This window comes from Pinus tabuliformis, chromosome 8 (assembly GCF_031772625.1).
Source record: "Pinus tabuliformis cultivar Carrire ecotype Pingquan chromosome 8, CPIR1, whole genome shotgun sequence".
NCBI lineage: Eukaryota > Viridiplantae > Streptophyta > Pinopsida > Pinales > Pinaceae > Pinus > Pinus tabuliformis.
This window is the reverse complement of record NC_142294.1, coordinates 1,920,271,392-1,920,290,987: the sequence shown is the minus strand read 5'-3', so window position 1 is coordinate 1,920,290,987 and position 19,596 is coordinate 1,920,271,392. Positions and strand designations below refer to the sequence as shown.

General features: G+C 38.0%; 1 pseudogene; it reads left to right on the top strand.

Annotated features, from left to right (window-relative positions):
- The first annotated feature begins 708 nt into the window (after positions 1–708).
- Positions 709–18,963, top strand: LOC149244178 (alpha,alpha-trehalose-phosphate synthase [UDP-forming] 5 pseudogene; annotated as a pseudogene).
- The last annotated feature ends 633 nt before the right edge of the window (positions 18,964–19,596 follow it).

Sequence of the window (19,596 nt, the reverse complement as noted above, 5' to 3'; positions counted from 1 at the left end):
TCAAGCCCACGAGCTCGGTTCTGGAACAAGTCGAAGAAGACGTGGAGTCTATGGCACGATTGCGGGAAAGACAACCGAGCAGAAGGGGACCGGGGCAAGGTGCATCTTCACGACCCCCTGCAGCAGATGTGCACCATCACTGCTGCTGTTGCTACTGCTACAGGAGGGTGAGAGCCACCCCAATTCAGGCCAGTCAGTTCATGGAGGTGGGCAGCTCCAGTGAAGGAGAGCCCGTGCTTCCAGCATTCGGCTCAGTCGTTTTCACCTTGGGCAGCTCGAAGGATAATGCAGGCATCAGTGCACATATCTCAGTTCTCTTTACTAAGGTTCTTGAGGAGAATGAAGATGGAAAGCTGCCAATTTCGGCTGAGCCACCTCCAGAAGGCAATCGTGAGGAAAGTCCAGTGCTGCAGCCATCAATTAAAGAAGGAACTTCTGGGAAAGAGCCCAAGCAAGCCCCTCCCCAACCTCCAAAGCAGGAACCTCTGGCCACTGCAAAGGATCCTATGGCAATGTGGGCAGGCATCCCTGAAGGCCAAGGCTGGTGCTACGTCGTTGAGGAAGAGCCTGAAGATTGACCCCCAGCGGCACACTCCGGCCTTCTCTTCTCTTTATCGGCTATGGTCTAAGTCAAAGGTCTCGGCGGGTACTTGGATTATGCTTCGTTACTGTGTTTGTTTAGTTTCAGTTCTTAATTATGTCATGTGTATGGCGGTTATGCGTCTGGGCAAGGTTTACCGTGAGTTTTTTGATTGGAAGCCCCTGCGTGGGCCGTATCGCTACTGTCTGAGCTCAATTCTGTTTCATGTTCTGGTATAGCCGTGTCATTACTGTCTTATGTTTTGGTCTGTTCTGGAAGTGTTTTGGTATGTTCTGGAGGTGCTGCCCCTGCGAGGGAGAATTTTGTGTCAAGCTAAACTATCCAAGGTGCCACAGTTGGCCCTGGATAGCCTGTCTCTCTGCATGTAAAGTTTACTTGTAAATATAATATAATAGATTAGCTAGTTTTACCGAGAAAAAAAAATGGATATTTACGGTTTAATTTTTAAAAAATATAGTAGAAATTTATTGAAATCACATGGATAACCATTACACAATATAAGTGTTTTATACATTGAACAAATTAGTTTAAATAACACAAATCAATATTTCACCTCAAATTTTTTCCAATAACACCAAAAACTCCAAAAGAATCACATTAAAAACAACTCTCCTTTTTACAACTAGATTTCTAAACATTTTCTGAAATTACAATCAACATAAATTCAAGGATGATTAATGTGAAATTTAGTTTTTATCCACATGGAATTGCTTCTATATGACATCACGGATTCCATATTTGTGAGATATTGCATCCCTCCTTACAACAAGAATGTGAAAACCAGAAGCGTAAAAGATAAGAATGAACAAGACTTCCGTAAAAATGAACAAAGCCATTCAACATTAGAGAAATGACAAATCTAGTTAACAATGGCCATTGAAAACAAATTTAGGTAACAAATTGTGCACCTTTCTTAGGAGATAGAAGCCCAGAGAAGCCCCTTCAAATTGTTCAAGTAATCCTTGCACCAATCTTCAACAATTCCAACAACCTAATCACTAAGAAAGGGTTCCTACAATGCATCTGGAAGGAAACCTGAAAAAACACTAGGTGGAGAAAAGGAAGCCTATGAAAGATTTTTCACCTTTTTTAGGAAATAGAAACTAAGAGAAGCCCCTTCAAATCTTTAGAGTAATCCTTCCAACAATCATTCCAGTACTCCTTCAACAATTCCAACAACCCAAGCACTAAGAAAGAAATGCATGCATCCACGGAGTCTTTGATTATAATAGATGGAATGGTAATGAATAATAAGTACAATAACTATTTAATAGCAATTTGAAACACTCAAGATGGAGTGGCCGCGCTATTATATTATTGCTCAAGGTTACAATCGGGCATGGAGTGGAAGAGTTATTCTATTCAGAGATGGAGTGGCGGAGTTATTATTAAGAGCATGAATGGTGAAATTGATGGACACCTGTTTTTTGGAGCTATTATTTCCATTGTCGATAACTGGAACCATTGTTGGAATGGTGAAATTGATGGACAACTATTTTTTGGAGTTATAGAGACACCTGTTCTTTGGAGTTATTATTAACAACACGAAAGGGTGAAATTGATGTACAATTTAATGAAACCACATACAAGTGTTATTTCGAATTGGATAGGTCACCAATGGTTTGAAACGGATGATGATCTTATTGCTAGACAATTAAATAATAATTAAAAAACATATACTATATTTTCATATCTAAATTTTAAAATGGTAGAAAAATCTTTATCACTATCACTATGGCTATCATTATCACTATCCCTCTTATCACTCAAAAATTTTAAATAATTAATAATATACACACTATCCCTCTTATCCCTGAAATCTTTTAAATAATTAAAAATATACACACTATTAACTTTAACTTTTGTTTTAATTTAATCTTACCCTAAATTAGAAAAAGAAAAGTGTTATCAAGGGTGTGCAATTCGTTGGAAGAATGATTTATATTCATGCTGGAAGCAACAAAAAATATCATACCATTGGAAAAACAAAACTAAAATCCCCAAAATTCTCATTTCATTGTAAAGCAAATCAATTCGAATATAAAAACAATTATCATGCAAGTGAATAAAGTTTATTGAATTACATAGAGTGTTTAATATGCCACCCACCAAATCACGGTACGGTGTTTGGTAGAGTCATTTGATAAAAAACAAATTTTTGAAAATAAATATTCAAATTATTTTAATTAAAGCTTATTTTAACCTTATTTTAATTAAAAAAACTTATATATATATATATATATATATATATATATATATATATATATATATATATATATATATATAGAAAAGTAGAATAAATGAAAATAAAGTGATATATATTTATTGGAAGTAAGAGAAGTAAAGAGAAAAAATGAATTATTTAATCAAAGAAAATAAAGGAATTTTGAAGTATAAAATGGAGAATTCCAAAATGACATAATAGAGAATCTTCAATGAGGCTTTTCCAATCACACATTGTAAACTAATTACATTAAAGGGGAATATCTAAGGAAAATCAATTAATTAGCAAACTAATTATTAATTCCAGGATCAAATAGAGAAGGAAAGGAAGATATTTATCATTATTTATTACTATATTAGTTCATCTATACACTCAAAAATTAATTTAAAACACTTATTTGTCTTTCCTTTAAATTAAATTTTCTAACAACTAAAAAGCTTCATAACCATCAAATTATTATATATTGACATCTCATTATATATCAATATATACATATGCATATTCAGCACATTTCTTCATTATTTTATTCCCATATCTACATATTCACAATATTTCATCAGTAGTTTATCTCAATATCTAATTATATTTTATATTATATTTGAAGTAAGTTTATAATTACATAATTTATATGCTCCAAATCATTTTATTATAAAGTAAATTATGAGAAAATAGTGAAATTTATGTATGTGTGGATAAAGAAAGAATGCTTTCAAGATAGGTACAAAAATATACAATAAGATAGCTTGTAATAGTTGGTACAATGAAAATATAAGTCAACAGAAAATAAATTATTAAATGTCAATTGAAATGAGGAGATTCATAAAATGAGTGAATGCTAAAAAAATTATGCATACTCGGAATAATCCTCAAAAAAAAATACAAATTAATTGGCATTGTAAATTTTCATCCTAAAAATGTGAATATAGTTACATTCACAAAGTTTATTGCTAGGGAAAAAAATTAAAGATTAGATGATAACATATGTTTTCAGCTTAATAAGAAAGAGATTAAGGAAAATTTCTCCTTTCTAACTAAATGTATAATAGGTTATTTTACAAGGAAATTTAAAGAAGTGTTAAACATGTTGTTAAGAGAAAACACCCTTTATCTGATGCGGGAGCATCTAGCCCAAAGGGAATTATTGTAAATAATAGACATAGGGTCATACATTAGTTTCCTAAATTCCAATTTAATTAGATATTCTCAAAATAAATAAAAGTAGGAGAGCTTTTAGGCATAAAGGAGTGGATGTGGATCTTTAAGAGATAAGGATAGCTTTTCTATAGGAAAAAGACAGAATAAAGCTGAAAAGATGCTTTTGCCATATGTATGCATTGCATGAGTTTTAGTTGAGTGATTTTAGGATTTTTAGATCATGCTAAGTTTAATAAATTAGGAAGCCTCAAAGGCATTGTGTGTGTAAGGAAGAGTGTGAGGAGTGAGCGTGAGAAGTAAGGAAGTGTTCTCAGCCTTCGGGCAGTTTGTAAAAGGGCCATCGATTGTATATCTGGCCACGAATGTAAAGTTCTGTGTGTATGCTTGTTTTATGTGAATATATGTTGAATTCAGTTCTGTAACATGTTTGAGTTTTCCGAGATATGGTTCTGTGTATGATGGAAAAAAAAATTGAGGACATGTAATGTTAAAATTGCGCATTAGCGTGCAGATGGGCGTAAGTAGTATGTGTCTCTGTAATAACCATTTGAAATTTCATTAGCTGGCAGATGGGCGAGGTGGTCTGCGTATTTGTAATAGCCATTCAAATTTACAGTGTTTATGTCTGCGGTATGTATGCCTGTGCCGACTTTTATAACACTTGACTGTTATATATATATCATTCGTTTGTTGTTATGTATATCCAGTTCAGTCGCATAAGAGAATTGAGGCGTATCAACGCATACTTCAGAGTTGAATGATGGTATGTATGGGGACAAGTTTCAGTTAATTAAGGCGTGTATGCACAACTATTATTTCTTGAAGACCGAGCGTCATTCGGAGTTGGAGAATTCATTAATAGAACCGACACGGAACTGGCGACATATGTCTGTTGATAAGTCATAACTGAAAGTGCCGACGTATTGCCGTCAAGAGGTCAAGGAACGATTCCTTGGGTTTATATGCCGAGTTACAAATCCTTAATTGTGGAAGAGCCATAGCGTATAAAGACATCGGATCTATTGTTGACCAGCGATCTCAGGTTAGATTGAATTCCGGATTTATAAGTATAGTTTGTTGTGCATCTAGAATCGAAGGCGAAATTGGATGTCCGCATATATTGTATGCGCTCGTTCAATAGGCCGTAGGGGTTCGGTCTTCATATGCCTTTATATATTAGTGTAACCGCCGAGGTCTTCATATGCCTAAGAGAGTTATGGTAAGGGAATAGGGGCGCATGGCCATGTTTTCTCTTAAGAGTTTCATGAAGAATGCTGTGAGTTAACAAGCATAAATTTTATAAATCGCCATGAACCAAGCTTTTATACGTTTGGTTGTCAGAGATCCTGGTAGTTGTGGCCTGGGAGAGGCCTGGGCTGCATCAGGTGGTATCAGAGCGGGAATACTTTGTTGAAGATTGTTTGTTTTTTTGAATGAGTACAGTCGAAAACTAAAGTATGTTTCTTTGAATGTGTGATGAAGGGTTTTTTTATCTGATATGCAAACTACACAAGTGAATAGGATTTCAGAAGAGGAAGGAGGACAAGATCATGCAAGATCTTAAGAGGTGAGATTATTTTTCTGATTTGAAATTTGTGAATTGAAGTTTATGGTTGCATAGAAGTGGTAGTGAACCTGAAGAATCCAATAAGGAATTGGATAAAGAGGACAACTGAAGTGTTCTCAGGAGAGAGAAGGAGATTGCAGAAGCCTAGAGGGAGCAAAGGTGTTGCTCACGAGAAGGTTCCAGACAAAGGACCGTGCTTACCAAAAGACTAAGTAAGGAGAGCTTAGTGAGGTAAGATTGCAGCCAGGAGGACTAGCTGTTGCAGAGGCTTGTTGCAAAGGAGAATCAATAGAGGTTGAGGAAAGTTGCAGAGGAGAGAAGCCTGAAAGAGCAGTAGAGAATGCTCGAAAGGTTCCAGCAGAGGACCAATGATTACCAAAAGACCAGATCCGCAGGGAAGGATTGGTGAGGTAAGTGGCAGCAAGAGAGGTTGCTGTGGCAGAGGCTTCATGCAACGCATAGGTGAGGAACTCATGGCGAAGAAGATGACTACTGATAGTCATAGCAGAGGTTCAGGGAAAAGCCACGGTGGAGGACATAAGAAAGAGGATGCCAAGGTAAATGGCAAGAAAATGAGTCCAGAGGAAGTTGAAATGGAAGAATACATTTGTGAACCAGAACAAGGAGAATTTCTGGGAGATAGCGAAGACGAAGGCTTGAAGACTGAAACTTCAAGTAAGACCAAAGGGTCATATATTTTTAAATCTGACAATTTGTGGATGTTTGCAGGTGAAAGACAAAGAAATGGGATGATTGCAGGAATTCGAGAAAGAGAGATTGCAGTAATGAAGGTACAATTGCAGGTACTAGAAGAGTGGCTACAAGAGCAGAAAGATCAAAATGGGAAATGGATCTTTCCACTGAAGGGAAAGAGAGTGATTTGGCGACAGTTGCAGAGAAGTTTGAAGCAAATTATGATTGCCTTGTTGAAAAAGGGACTTAGAGTTCTTGCGCCAGAGTTGGAGTTTGAAATTCCCACATGCAGATATATTAAAAGAAAAATGTTGAAGGAAGCAGTCAAGACTGAAAAGTCTTGTGGTTTTAAAACTAATGAGTTGTGCATGTTTGCAGGTACAGAACAGGAAGATAAACAAACTTTAGAGTTTGTGCAAGAAGAGTTGAACCTGAAAGCTGTTCAGATCGATAATGAGTTAGCAAGATCTCAGAAGCAGATGGAGAAGAAGGAGTCTAATCAGGATGTTGAGGCAGAAAGAGAAGGACCAGCTGATGATTGGTCAAACACTAGTGGAGGTATAGAAAATCATGTGAAATTTCCAAGGTCTACTCCCAATGAAGTTGTTGAATTTTATAGGTAACTAGATCTCCAGAGAAGAGAGTTGGAGAGACAAAGGACTTATTGGATGGAGAAACAAGGGAAGAGACTCTTTATGAATGACAATCATAAAGCAGAAGATGGTAAGAAGGAAGGACTAGCTAACAGTCTCATGGTGAAGGCAAATCAGCATACTGATGTGCTGATTGGGATGGAACAGCATACTGAGATACTGGCAGAGGGAAGTAAGGCACCGATGCCTTGTGATTTTTGTTTTAACATGTGTTTTGTGAATGTAGGTATGGTCGCCAGTGCTGAAAAACATTTGACTCAGCTGAACAGTCAATTAAAGGGGAAAGAAGTTCTCTGTTCCAGAAGACAAGAGAGGGTGGATGATCGGGTGGCAGTAAGAAATGAGAAAGTCAGAACAGAGACCAGCATAGAAGCAAGAAATCAGCAGCTTGAAGATTTATTGGACAAGGAAATTGAATTAATCAGAAGAATCATGCTGAAAGTGTCTCAGAAAAAGACATCAGCAAAGAAGAGAAGTAGCAGAAGCAGCAAGAGGAAGACAGCAGAAGATTGCAAGAGTGCGGCTAGTGCAGCAAAGCAGCATAAAATATGGAGACCTGGAGAAGAACAGACAGAAGCAGCGGCAAGTGCAAAGTTACAACACAAGATATGGGATCCAGGCAAACATGGAGCTGAACACATGATCAGGAGATCATGAAATTTTCTACCTTGGGAGTATGATGCGGGAGCATCTAGCCCAAAGGGAATTATTGTAAATAATAGACATAGGGTCATACATTAGTTTCCTAAATTCCAAGTTAATTAGATATTCTCAAAATAAATAAAACTAGGAGAGCTTTTAGGCATAAAGGAGTGGATGTGGATCTTTAAGAGATAAGGATAGCTTTTCTATAGGAAAAAGACAGAATAAAGCTAAAAAGATGCTTTTGCCATATGTATGCATTGCATGAGTTTTAGTTGAGTGATTTTAGGATTTTTAGATCATGCTAAGTTTAATAAATTAGGAAGCCTCAAAGGCATTGTGTGTGTAAGGAAGAGTGTGAGGAGTGAGTGTGAGAAGTAAGGAAGTGTTCTCAGCCTTCGGGCAGTTTGTAAAAGGGCCATCGATTGTATATCTGGCCACGAATGTAAAGTTCTGTGTGTATGCTTGTTTTATGTGAATATATGTTGAATTCAGTTCTGTAGCATGTTTGAGTTTTCCGAGATATGGTTCTGTGTATGATGGAAAAAAAATTGAGGACATGTAATGTTAAAATTGCGCATTAGCGTGCAGATGGGCGTAAGTAGTATGTGTCTCTGTAATAACCATTTGAAATTTCATTAGCTGGCAGATGGGCGTAGGTGGTCTGCGTATTTGTAATAGCCATTCAAAGTTACAGTGTTTATGTCTGCGGTATGTATGCCTGTGCCGACTTTTATAACACTTGACTGTTATATATATATCGTCCGTTTGTTGTTATGTATATCCAGTTCGGTCGCATAAGAGAATTGAGGCGTATCAGCGCATACTTCAGAGTTGAATGATGGTATGTATGGGGACAAGTTTCAGTTAATTAAGGTGTGTATGCACAACTATTATTTCTTGAAGACTGAGCGTCATTTGGAGGTGGAGAATTCATTAATAGAACCGACACGGAACTGGCGACATATGTCTGTTGATAAGTCATAACTGAAAGTGCTGACGTATTGTCGTCAAGAGGTCAAGGAATGGTTCCTTGGGTTTATATGCCGAGTTACAAATCCTTAATTGTGGAAGAGCCATAGCGTATAAAGACATGAGATCTATTGTTGACCAGCGATCTCAGGTTAGATTGAATTCCAGATTTATAAGTATAGTTTGCTGTGGATTTAGAATCGAAGGCGAAATTGGATGTCCGCATATATTGTATGCGCTCGTTCAATAGGCCGTAGGGGTTCGGTCTTCATATGCCTTTATATATTAGTGTAACTGCCGAGGTCTTCATAGGCCTAAGAGAGTTATGGTAAAGGGAATAGGGGTGCATGGCCATGTTTTCTCTTAAGAGTTTCATGAAGAATGCTGTGAGTTAACAAGCATAAATTTTATAAATCGCCATGAACCAAGCTTTTATACGTTTGGTTGTCAGAGATCCTGGTAGTTGTGGCCTGGGAGAGGCCTGGGCTGCATCATTATCTTCCTAAGTTAGTTTTTAACTTATAGACACTTGTTATTTAGAATTGGACACACATTACCAATGGTTTGAAATGGATGATCATCTTATTCCAAAATACACCTTTCCACTACTATGCCAAGTGTATGTGTAAGGTGTGTGTTACATTTTGTAGTCTTCCCATTATGGTTAATCCTGATAGGTGTCAATTAACAAATGGCATGGTAAATTTTTAATGGAGCTTTGTAAAAAATTAATTTAAACAAGGTTTAATCATGCGATTTAGATATGCACGGAAGTTAGTGGTGTGAATTCAATCCATTGATATTGTGGCAACTACGAGAATATACTGGCATCTTTAAATTCAAACCGTCTGATGAATTTTTTTTATTAGTAAAATCATTAAAGTGCCCAACTCTAACCCTCTGATCAATTTTTTTGATTAGTAAAATCATTAAAGTGTCCAACTCCAATAGGAGGGATGCCTATCGGTGTAACAAGGTATTTTACTACGTCTTTGTCCAAATAAATTCCATCCATTCTGGTATTAAGATCTCCTTCAATGTGTTCAAAGATCAAATTGTGTATTCCAATCTTCTTCTCACGATGGAATAATGTGGGCTACAAGTTGTTAATGATATGTCTTCTTAGATTAATAAAAAAGTTTTTCATACCATATATAACAAGGTATTTTCCTATAATTTTGGCAACAACTTACTTCTAAGTCTGCTTTAATAATATATGAACATACTATATTTGTACATTGGCACAAGTGTGTGGTAGTGGAAATTTTAACGTGGACAATCTCTATGAGTTGGGTATTTGATATATATGCCCTTGAATCTTGAGAGGAATATGTGTCGACACACATATGAGGAGTACAAAATTTTTAAATATAGCCCAAATATAAAATAATCACATTACTTGAAATGGTTAAATATTATTGATAATTGATATATGTACTTGATATGGGCTTATGAGTGTTTATCAACCATATTTATTAATGTGGTTGTGTTAGTTCTATTTTTTTTTTTGGTCAAGTAAGAGTGGAGCCTTCAATTAACCGATAAAAAGATTACATATGGTATACATCTTTACAATTGTAAAGTCCAGCAAAAGACAAACCCGTTGCTGGTTAACAGACAACAGGATCAAAAAAACCCAAAATCATACACTGCATCACGGAGTTACAAAGACTCAAAAGCATATGCACACATGATTCCTGACTTGTGATATGCGATTTAACTTTTCCATCGTTGATCTCATCCGCCAGATCAATGGCTGTCGCAAGTTCACATTGCATCATCCAGTGATTTCACAGCTCTCACATGTGAAATGTGAAAACAACTGGGCTTCAAATAAATTGAAACCGCACAAAAATCTTCTCGGGTCCACTCGCCCAAGCCTGAGTGCTCAATCACCACCATCGAACTTACCTTCAAAACGACAGTTATTACTTCCTTTGATTAATAGAGCTCCTCAGTGATCTAGCGCTGTAGATCAAAACCCATTTGATTCGACGGTCTACAATGACATCGCCTAGGACCGCTTACATGACATTTAACATCCTTATGGAGCCGATAAGGACTAAACCACTTTAATCTATAAATGTTCGAGTCCATCCATGAGGTTAAAGTTCGATCCCTTTCTGGCCCGATATTCATTGGATGACGAAGGCCATTAAATCCTACGGTTTGCGGCCCTTCATCTAGCAAACAGGTTAAACAGCTCTTGACCCCCGTAGTTGACTATGAGGTAAGCACTAACTGTGGGATCGAAATTTAGGATTAACTACAACATTTCAACCCAGATCAAGGACTTCCCCCCTCTCCTACTCCCACCAGTCTATTAATCACCGTCGATCCACCATGTCGATCCGACGGTCTAGATCAATACTCACCATTCACCATTCGCCAGTACTTAGATTGAAACTTCGCCTTTCAATTCTAAGCTCCACCTTATGTGACTTAATTCTGGCCACCCATCATGAACAAATCACATCCTTTGATCTTCTAGATCCAATGGTTACTATGCTACAACACTTCACTTTTGCGCTCTTCTCTTAATTTGAGTTTTTACGGTTAGGAGTTGGTGCGGCTCAATGGCTTCTGCTCTCTCCTCCTTCCTCTAGTCTTCCTCCTTCTCATTGTTAATGGTCTAGAAGTGCTCCATATCTTTGGCAACCTGACGCTGACAATCATCACGCAGTTTACCGTAGGGTATAGAATCCGAATCATGCCAAATATAGCTTTCCTTACATAGCACTCGTTCATTCGTTAGATGATCAGCTAACATGTTGGCTTTTCTTCGCACATGAACAAAGCTAACTGTTCTTAGGGTTTTTTAGTGGGAATGAATACGCTGAAGACCTATGATAGCCTCCAATGCTTCGACACTTTTCCAGGTGCCATTCCATTACAATTTTCTTAGCCGCATTAATGACCAATTTAGAGTCAGCTTCAATGATGGCATTGTGTAAATTTGACTCCACCAGGATTTCCAAGCATTGCTCTAAGGCCATGAGCTCTACCATGTTATTGGTGGTAGTCCCCAAATGACTGTGAAATATATCCTTTATGCTCCCCTGCTCATCTCTTATGACACCGCAAAATCCAGCCATCCCTGGGTTTCCCTTAGAGGCCCTGTCTATATTGATTTTCAAAGAACCATGAGGAGGAGGCTTCCATATCTCCTTACCAATAGTTGTTTTTCTCACAACCTTGTCAATGCCTTGGGGAACCAGAGAATGGAGACCCAAATGTAGCAATATTCTAGCATCCTGGTGCGATGGAGGGTCCCCAAGAATTTTCCACATTAGGGCCCCTACTGTATCTTTGAGCTATCATAAAATTTGGGCAATGATGTTCTCGGTCGAGCCTGTTCTATTCTTGAAATCATGCCATTACGTTCTTTCCAGACATCCCAAATAATAAAGCCTTGAACCAGAGTCCAAGCCTTGTTAATGATTTCATTACCTGAGAAGTCCTTCCTCCAATTCTTCAAAGTGTTGGTGATGCTGAGTTTGTCCAAGTCAGTTTGCCTAAAGACAGAGGCCACCCAATCCCACAAGGTTGAGGTGAAGGGACGGAGGTTTAGTAAATGTTCCATCGTCTCCTCTTGTAAGCCACATAGATGGAATTTGGATGGGCCAACAAAACCCCTTTTTAGAAGATTCTCCCATGTGAGAATTTTCTTTTGGTGAACCAACCACATAAACAACTTGATTTTCATCCATTGCGAGTTCTACCAAAGGTCATTCCACACCTAATCAGGGTTTACATAATCAAAACCTAGGTCCATGCATTTAGTCTCTTTGAGGTTAAAGGTGTCGTCGGTGTTTCGACCCGATCTCAGTTGGTTAGACAAGGATGACACCAAAATATTCCTCTGCTCCAGGTCAAGAGCAAGGGAATTCGCATGGGCCTTCGAAGGACTCACTTTAGTATAACCAAGATCCTTCCACATTCTCCATTTACCATTGTCCCTTACCTGATCCCAGAAGTCACTTACCATAAGTAAACCTTTGTTGTCAGTGTCTTTTTCTAGAGTGGTTAGTTCCTCTCTAAACAAATTTGGTGTTGGAAATAATACTGAGAGGGGGGGTGGGTGAATCAGTATTAGAAAATCAATAATATTTTCATTTCCATTATCAGGTTCATATACGCTTCTTCAGTTAAGGCAAACCGCGTGTATACGCAACTGTGTTTAATGCAACTAGCACATATCTAGTAAACTTATGAATCAGTTAGTTGATCTTTAATGAGTGCATCTGTACATGATTAACCATATAAACAGTAAACAGATACAGTAAAACAAAACAGATCGTCACACATAAGAAGCACACATGAACACCATGATATAAGGTGGAAACCCAATGTGGGTGAAAACCACTTGCTGCAATTCGTCTCTATCTTCTTTTAATAAGAAACTTCTTTTTACAATATTTTTGTACTAGTGCAGTCTTATACCAGTATGCAAGCTTCTACCTGCAGAGGGCGACAACCTTCTCTCGTTGTCCATCTTCTCTTGGAAGGGAGTTACAACCCCCTTAGCTCTTGTACTAGCTGATGTACTAGTATGTAGGTGCTGACCTACAGAAGGCTACAACCTTCTCTTTTCTTTCAGGGACCACATTTCATAAATTTTCAGACTGGATCCATAACTACAAAACAATCACCACCACAATACAATCATTAAATCTGAATCACCCAACCAATGAATCACTGAAACCCTGTCATCAAAACACAGTCACCAGAACACAGACTAGAGCCCAGAACTCTGCAACAACCACTAGACCCAACAACAACCTGAAATATAAAATCTCATAATGTATACGCTACTTCACTGTGTTGAACCTGCGTGTATACGCCCTTTCACCAGAGAGAACCCACGTATAGATATAAAAATAATTACTTATATCTTTGCTGCAATTTCAACTTCAGATATACCCAGAACATAAGATATAAAGGATAAGACATGTGTCATTATTCAGATCTATTCATGATCATACCATATAATGATAATGCATTTTAGTCTTCATGATCCCGGTCCATCAACCTTTGTCAACCGTGTAGGTGCCTCCTTGGTTCAGATCAAACAAAGCATCACAAACCCATAACCAAAATACTAGATCTCACACTTTCATTAGATATTCATCACTTGCACACTTGCACCCCTCTTTGCCTAATCGTCTTCTCCTTATATAGGTTTAGGCCTCTCTCAATACCATGGTCCAAAACCATGTAGAACCAATACCTTAGACCCAATAGCTGGGGCCAACACTTCGGACCAAATACCATAAACCAAAACTTAGATTCCCAACCTATACGCGTATTTCCTTTTGTAAACATGCGTGTGTATGTATACGCGACTTGGTATATGGTGAACTTGTGTGTATACGCATTACTGTCATAGAGAACCTGTGTATACCTCTTTGATCATTCTATTTGTACTATGATCTATCATCTGAGTGAGTTTCCATTAAGGACAACACCTGTATCATACCTGTATCACAATGCCAACAATCTCCCCCTTTGGACTTGATGGCAACATTCACACCAAGTCACTCTCCCCCTTTGACATCAAGGGCAAAGACAAGATATTCTCTCCCTTGGTATACATTCTGTTGTCCATACTCCCCCTAAGTGCATGCTGAAATCTCTGATTGAGCTACCCCTTTGTACATGCCAAGATGTACCAATCCATCCATGCTCCCCCTGAGCACATGCCTAGTCTAAACAAAACCATGATAGTCATCAATAACTGTCATACACCATATCATCTGCACTATAAGCATCTGTGACTAGCATCCAGACCTGTAACCTGCAATCCGTTCTCTTGGCCAATCAACAATTAGTAGCAAGATGTGTCAATAATCATCATCACCAAAAAAACTTCTAACCATAATGCCAACAATGCATTATTCAAAGCATATGCTCCCGCTGAGCCTATGCCAACCATCACATACCATGACAAAACCATTTCCTGACTCTGTTCTGCTGCTTTTTCTTAAGAGCTACATATACATGACTCTGCAGCCTCTAACTCGTGTATATACGCAACTTATCTTCATAATATCTACGTATACAAATTAGAATACTGAAGGTCTACACTTTCAGTTTCCCCTGTATCTGTTATGTCAACTAACTGAGTTATGCCACATCTTTCTATCTCTAATTCTGTCTTCTTCAATACCTGGAATTGCGATGATGTATGATCCTCTTGCTTTGGAGTTCGAATTTTTCTCCTGCATTCACTTACTTTATGTCCAAACTTGTTACATGCATAACATCTTACATGTTTCATATTCATCCTATAGCAGTCAATGGCTTTGTTCCCAAACATATTGCAAGCAAAACAATATCCCTTGAAGTACCTGGAACGTGATGATCTTTCTCTGTGATGGTCTTGACCCATTTTGCTTTTGCATCTAGCTGCAATATGTCCAAAGTTGTGACATACATAACATTCAACATTATTCATTTGAGGAAATAACCAACTATCACTTCCATAGTTAGGAGGAAAAGATCTTCTTTGAAGAATTTCTTTCCTTGGTTGTTGCTAGGGTTGACCTCTTATCTCTTCGTTGATTATTTCAAATTTCGCATTAGAATTCCTTTCCTCACCCTGTGAGCTAGGTTCACCTTCGACAGTTTCGTAAAAACCAAGACCAGGTTTGATAGCAGGAGATCTTTGACTACTAAGAATATCATCCAAAATCTTAGTACTGTCTTGAAATCGTAACAGTTTATCCTTTTCTTCTAATTTACCTTTTAAGTTATTTTCCTCAACCTGATGTTGTTCTTCATTTTCCAGATATTGCTTCCTTATGTTTTCCTCATCTTTTCTTCCTTCTTCCACTTGTTTCCTTAATTCGAGCACTTCATGTTCTTGTTCTTCAAGAGATTCTTTATTCTGCTTCTTTGATAATTTAAGATCTTCTTTTAGAGAGAGGATCTTAGATTCAAGTCTTTGAATTGTTATTCTATGATATTTTACTACATCCTGCAGCTGCTCCCTTACTCTGGTTACTGTCTCCAGCTGTTCTTTTAATCTGGTAACTTCTTCTATTTCTATGTCCTTATTTTCATATTCCATGAGAAGTATAATGTATTCATCACTATTGGATGAGTCATTACTTTTATCATGAGTATAATAACTTCTATTACCTTCTTCAGACATCTTTCCTTTGTTATGAGGACATCTAGTAGCGTAGTGACCAACTCTACCACAAGAAAAGCATTTGAAGGGTAGCTTACCTTTGAACCTTCCAGATCCCCATTCAAGAATCTTGACAAAATTTGCCTCATATTCTTCTTCTGAAATGTATCCTGATTCATTGAGTTTCTCTTTTCCATTTGCTGATACTTCGAATGCGGCTTCTCTCATATCCGATGGTCCTCCTTTTCTCATCTCAAAAGTAGTTAAGATTTCGTGAAGCTGCTTCATAGTGATTTTCTGCGAATCCTCCTTTTCTTCTATGGCAGACACTTTGGATTTAAATTTAGTAGACAAGGATCTCAAAACTTTCACAAAAAAGACAACTTCCTTAATTTCTTCACCCAGATTCCTCATACAATTGACAATCTCATCTATACGCAGGAAGTAATTAGCTATGCTTTCATTACTACGCATCTTAAGAGTTTCATACCATATTCTGAGAGTTTGAAGCTTAGCACATTTTACCTGATCATCTCCTTCGTAGCTTAGAATGATTTTGTCCCATATCTATTTGGTTGATTTGAACTGCATGACCCTGACAAATTCTGATTGTGACAAACTTCCCAATAAGATAGTAACAACTTTGGCATTGAGTTCATATTACTTTTTACCTGTTGTATCTGTAGGATTTGCTGATGGATATGTATATCCTCCTTCCACGATTCCCAAAACATATGTTCCAAGGGATTGTAGATATTTGTAAGCAGAACTTCGTGAAAAACACATGAGGAAAGACATTTGTCGACGCGTTTCGAACCAACCAGTGTGGTTCATCGTCGGGATTCGAAACGCATCGACAAATGTCTTTCCTCATGTGATTTTCGCAGAAGTTCTGCTTACAACTATTATGGATCACAGAAGCCTTAATTCAATAATGGATTGTAGATATGTTGTGGTTCTTATCTTCCAGTAGAAAAAATTGCTCCCATCGAAGATTGGTGGTCTGATGGATCCCTCTCTTTCTTGATTACTCATCTTGATGGATCTTCCTTCAAGTGATCAAGCTTCTTCTGAAGGACCTACTCTGATACCAATTGTTGGAAATAATACTGAGGGGGGGGGGGGGGGGCATCAGTATTAGAAAATCAATAATATTTTCATTTCCATTATCAGGTTCATATACGCTTCTTCAGTTAAGGCAACCTGCGTGTATATGCAACTGTGTTTAATGCAACTAACGTATATCCAGTAAACTTATGAATCAATTAGTTGATCTTTAATGACTGCATCAGAACATTAATAACCATATAAATAGTAAACAGATACAGTAAAACAGAATAGATCATCAAACATAAGAAGCACACATGAACACCATGATACAAGGTGGAAACCCAATGTGGGTGAAACCACCTGCTGCAATTCGTCTCTATCTTGTTTTAATAAGAAACTTCTTTTTACAATATTTTTGTACTGGTGCAGTCTTATACCAGTACATGGGCTTCTACCTGCAGAAGGCTACAACCTTCTCTTGTTCTCCAGCTTCTCCTGGAAGGGAGCTACAACCCCCTTAGCTCTCGTACTAGCTGATGTACTAGTACGTAGGTGCTAACCTATAGAAGGCTACAACCTTCTCTTTTCTTTCAAGGACCACGTTTCATAAATTTTAGAGTGGATCCATTACTACAAAATAATCACCACTGCAATACAATCATTAACTCTAAAACACCCAACCACTGAATCACTAAAACCTTGTCATCAAAACGCAGTCACCAGAACACAGTCCAAAGCCCAGAACTCTGCAACAACCACTAGACCCAACAGTAACCTGAAATATCAAATCTCGTAATGTATACGCTACTTGACTGTGTTGAACCTGCGTGTATATGCCCTTTCACCAGAGAGAACCCGCATACAGATTTTACCTTTGCTGCAATTTCAACTTTAGATATGCCTAGAACATAAGATATAAAGGATAAGACATGTGTCAGTATTCAGATCTATTCATGATCATACCATATAATGATAATGAATTTTAGTCTTCATAATCCTAGTCCATCAACCTTTGTTAACCGCATAGGTGCCTCCTTGGTTCAGATCAAGCAAAGCATCACAAACCCATAACCAACATACTAGATCTCACACTTCATCAGATATTCATCACTTGCACACTTGCACCCCTCTTGGCCTAATCATCTTCTCCTTATATAGGTTTAGGCCTCTCTCAATACCATGGTCCAAAACCACGTAAAACCAATATCTTGGACCCAATACCTGGGGTCATCACTTCGAACCAAATACCATGGACCAATACCCAAATACCATGGACAATACCACGAACCAAAACTTAGATTCCCAACATATACATGCCTTTCCTTAAACACTATTATACACTATATAACTTATATATGACCAACCCCCATGTATACGCTTATTGTAAACATGCATACATACACTTGTATATGACTGTATACTTTGTCACGTATACCTCTTTGATCATTCTAGTTGTACTATAATTTGTCATTTGAGTGAGTTGCCATCAAGGACAACACCTGTATCACAATGCCAACATTTGGCTCCTGCTGTGAGTTATTGATGGGGTGTGAGAGATATCTTATTTGTGAGGAAAATTGTGAGTGGGCAAGATGTAAACGAGCGTGAGCTCGTTTCTAAGGTTGAAAGGCCTTAATTTTGTAACCGTTTTGTGTAATATATAAACCTGGGTTTAGTGTATGTTGTGTACGTTTATGGGCATTTTATAATTGAGTAAATTATGTGTTTCGAGCTTGATCGGTCATCGATCACCACCAGGAACCGATGGCGATCTAACTAATGTGTATATGTGATATATGATTGTTTGTTGAAGACAGCATGTAGGGCAAAGGAACTTTTAGATCACCTTGAGAGCGTGCTTGCAAATGAGCCTGTGGTTGTCAAAAGTGGTCATCATATTGTAGAAGTCAAGCCTCAGGGCATAAGCAAAGGTTTAGTAGCAGAGCGCCTTCTATCAACAATGGTGCGGAGAGGGAAACGACCAGACTTTGTCCTGTGCATTGGAGATGACAGGTCCGATGAGGACATGTTTGAGGGTATCACAAATGCTATGTCAGGATCTACACTTTCTCCGATAGCAGAAGTATTTGCATGCACAGCTGGTCAGAAACCCAGTAAAGCAAAATACTATCTTGATGATACTGTGGATGTCGTAAGAATGCTGCAGGGTCTGGCCACAGCTTCTAATCAGGCAGCATGGAATTTATCTGCTCAAGTTGTAGAGCTCACTTTAAGTACATAATTTGAAGACGTGTTTTCTATTTGCTGTTGTTGCAGCTACAAATAGATGGACGCATGTTGTGGTAGCAATGCACTAATCAGTAAGTGCGTTGACCAGCTTTGGAAAGCATTAAACACAGAGACGGGAATCGTCCGACGAAGACAAAGAGAAAATCGACTTGCTGTTGATGGTTGTGAGGTCCATCCTTTGCGATCTCCGATCGCCAATGATACATATCGCATCGGAATTGTTAAGACCGACGATGGATGGAGATGTGCATGCGACTGCCAATGTTTATAGAGTCGACTGTAATTATTTTAAATCCACATATTGTTGTGTATTGAATTATGGTTGAGCGTGGGGTCTTAATACTTAGCACGTATGTATGGATGGCATGATATTTAAAGAGATCCACAGTTTAAACTTTAAAAGGTTTGAAGTTGTTTAAAACACTTCCGTTTAGGCTTAGTGGGCCATAACCCACAGGCCCAGGTTCGATTTATTTGGGAATTGGGATTTTGGTTAACCCCAAAATCTCACCCCATCATCAAGTGGTATCAGAGCAGGGAAAGTTTCCTGCGAGGAGAAGGATTCCAGAGAGAAAGAAGAAGAAGCAGGAGGTACAGTTCTTGATAAAGTATGAAGAGGTATGGTCTTTATATTTTTGTGTAGGTAGCAGTAGA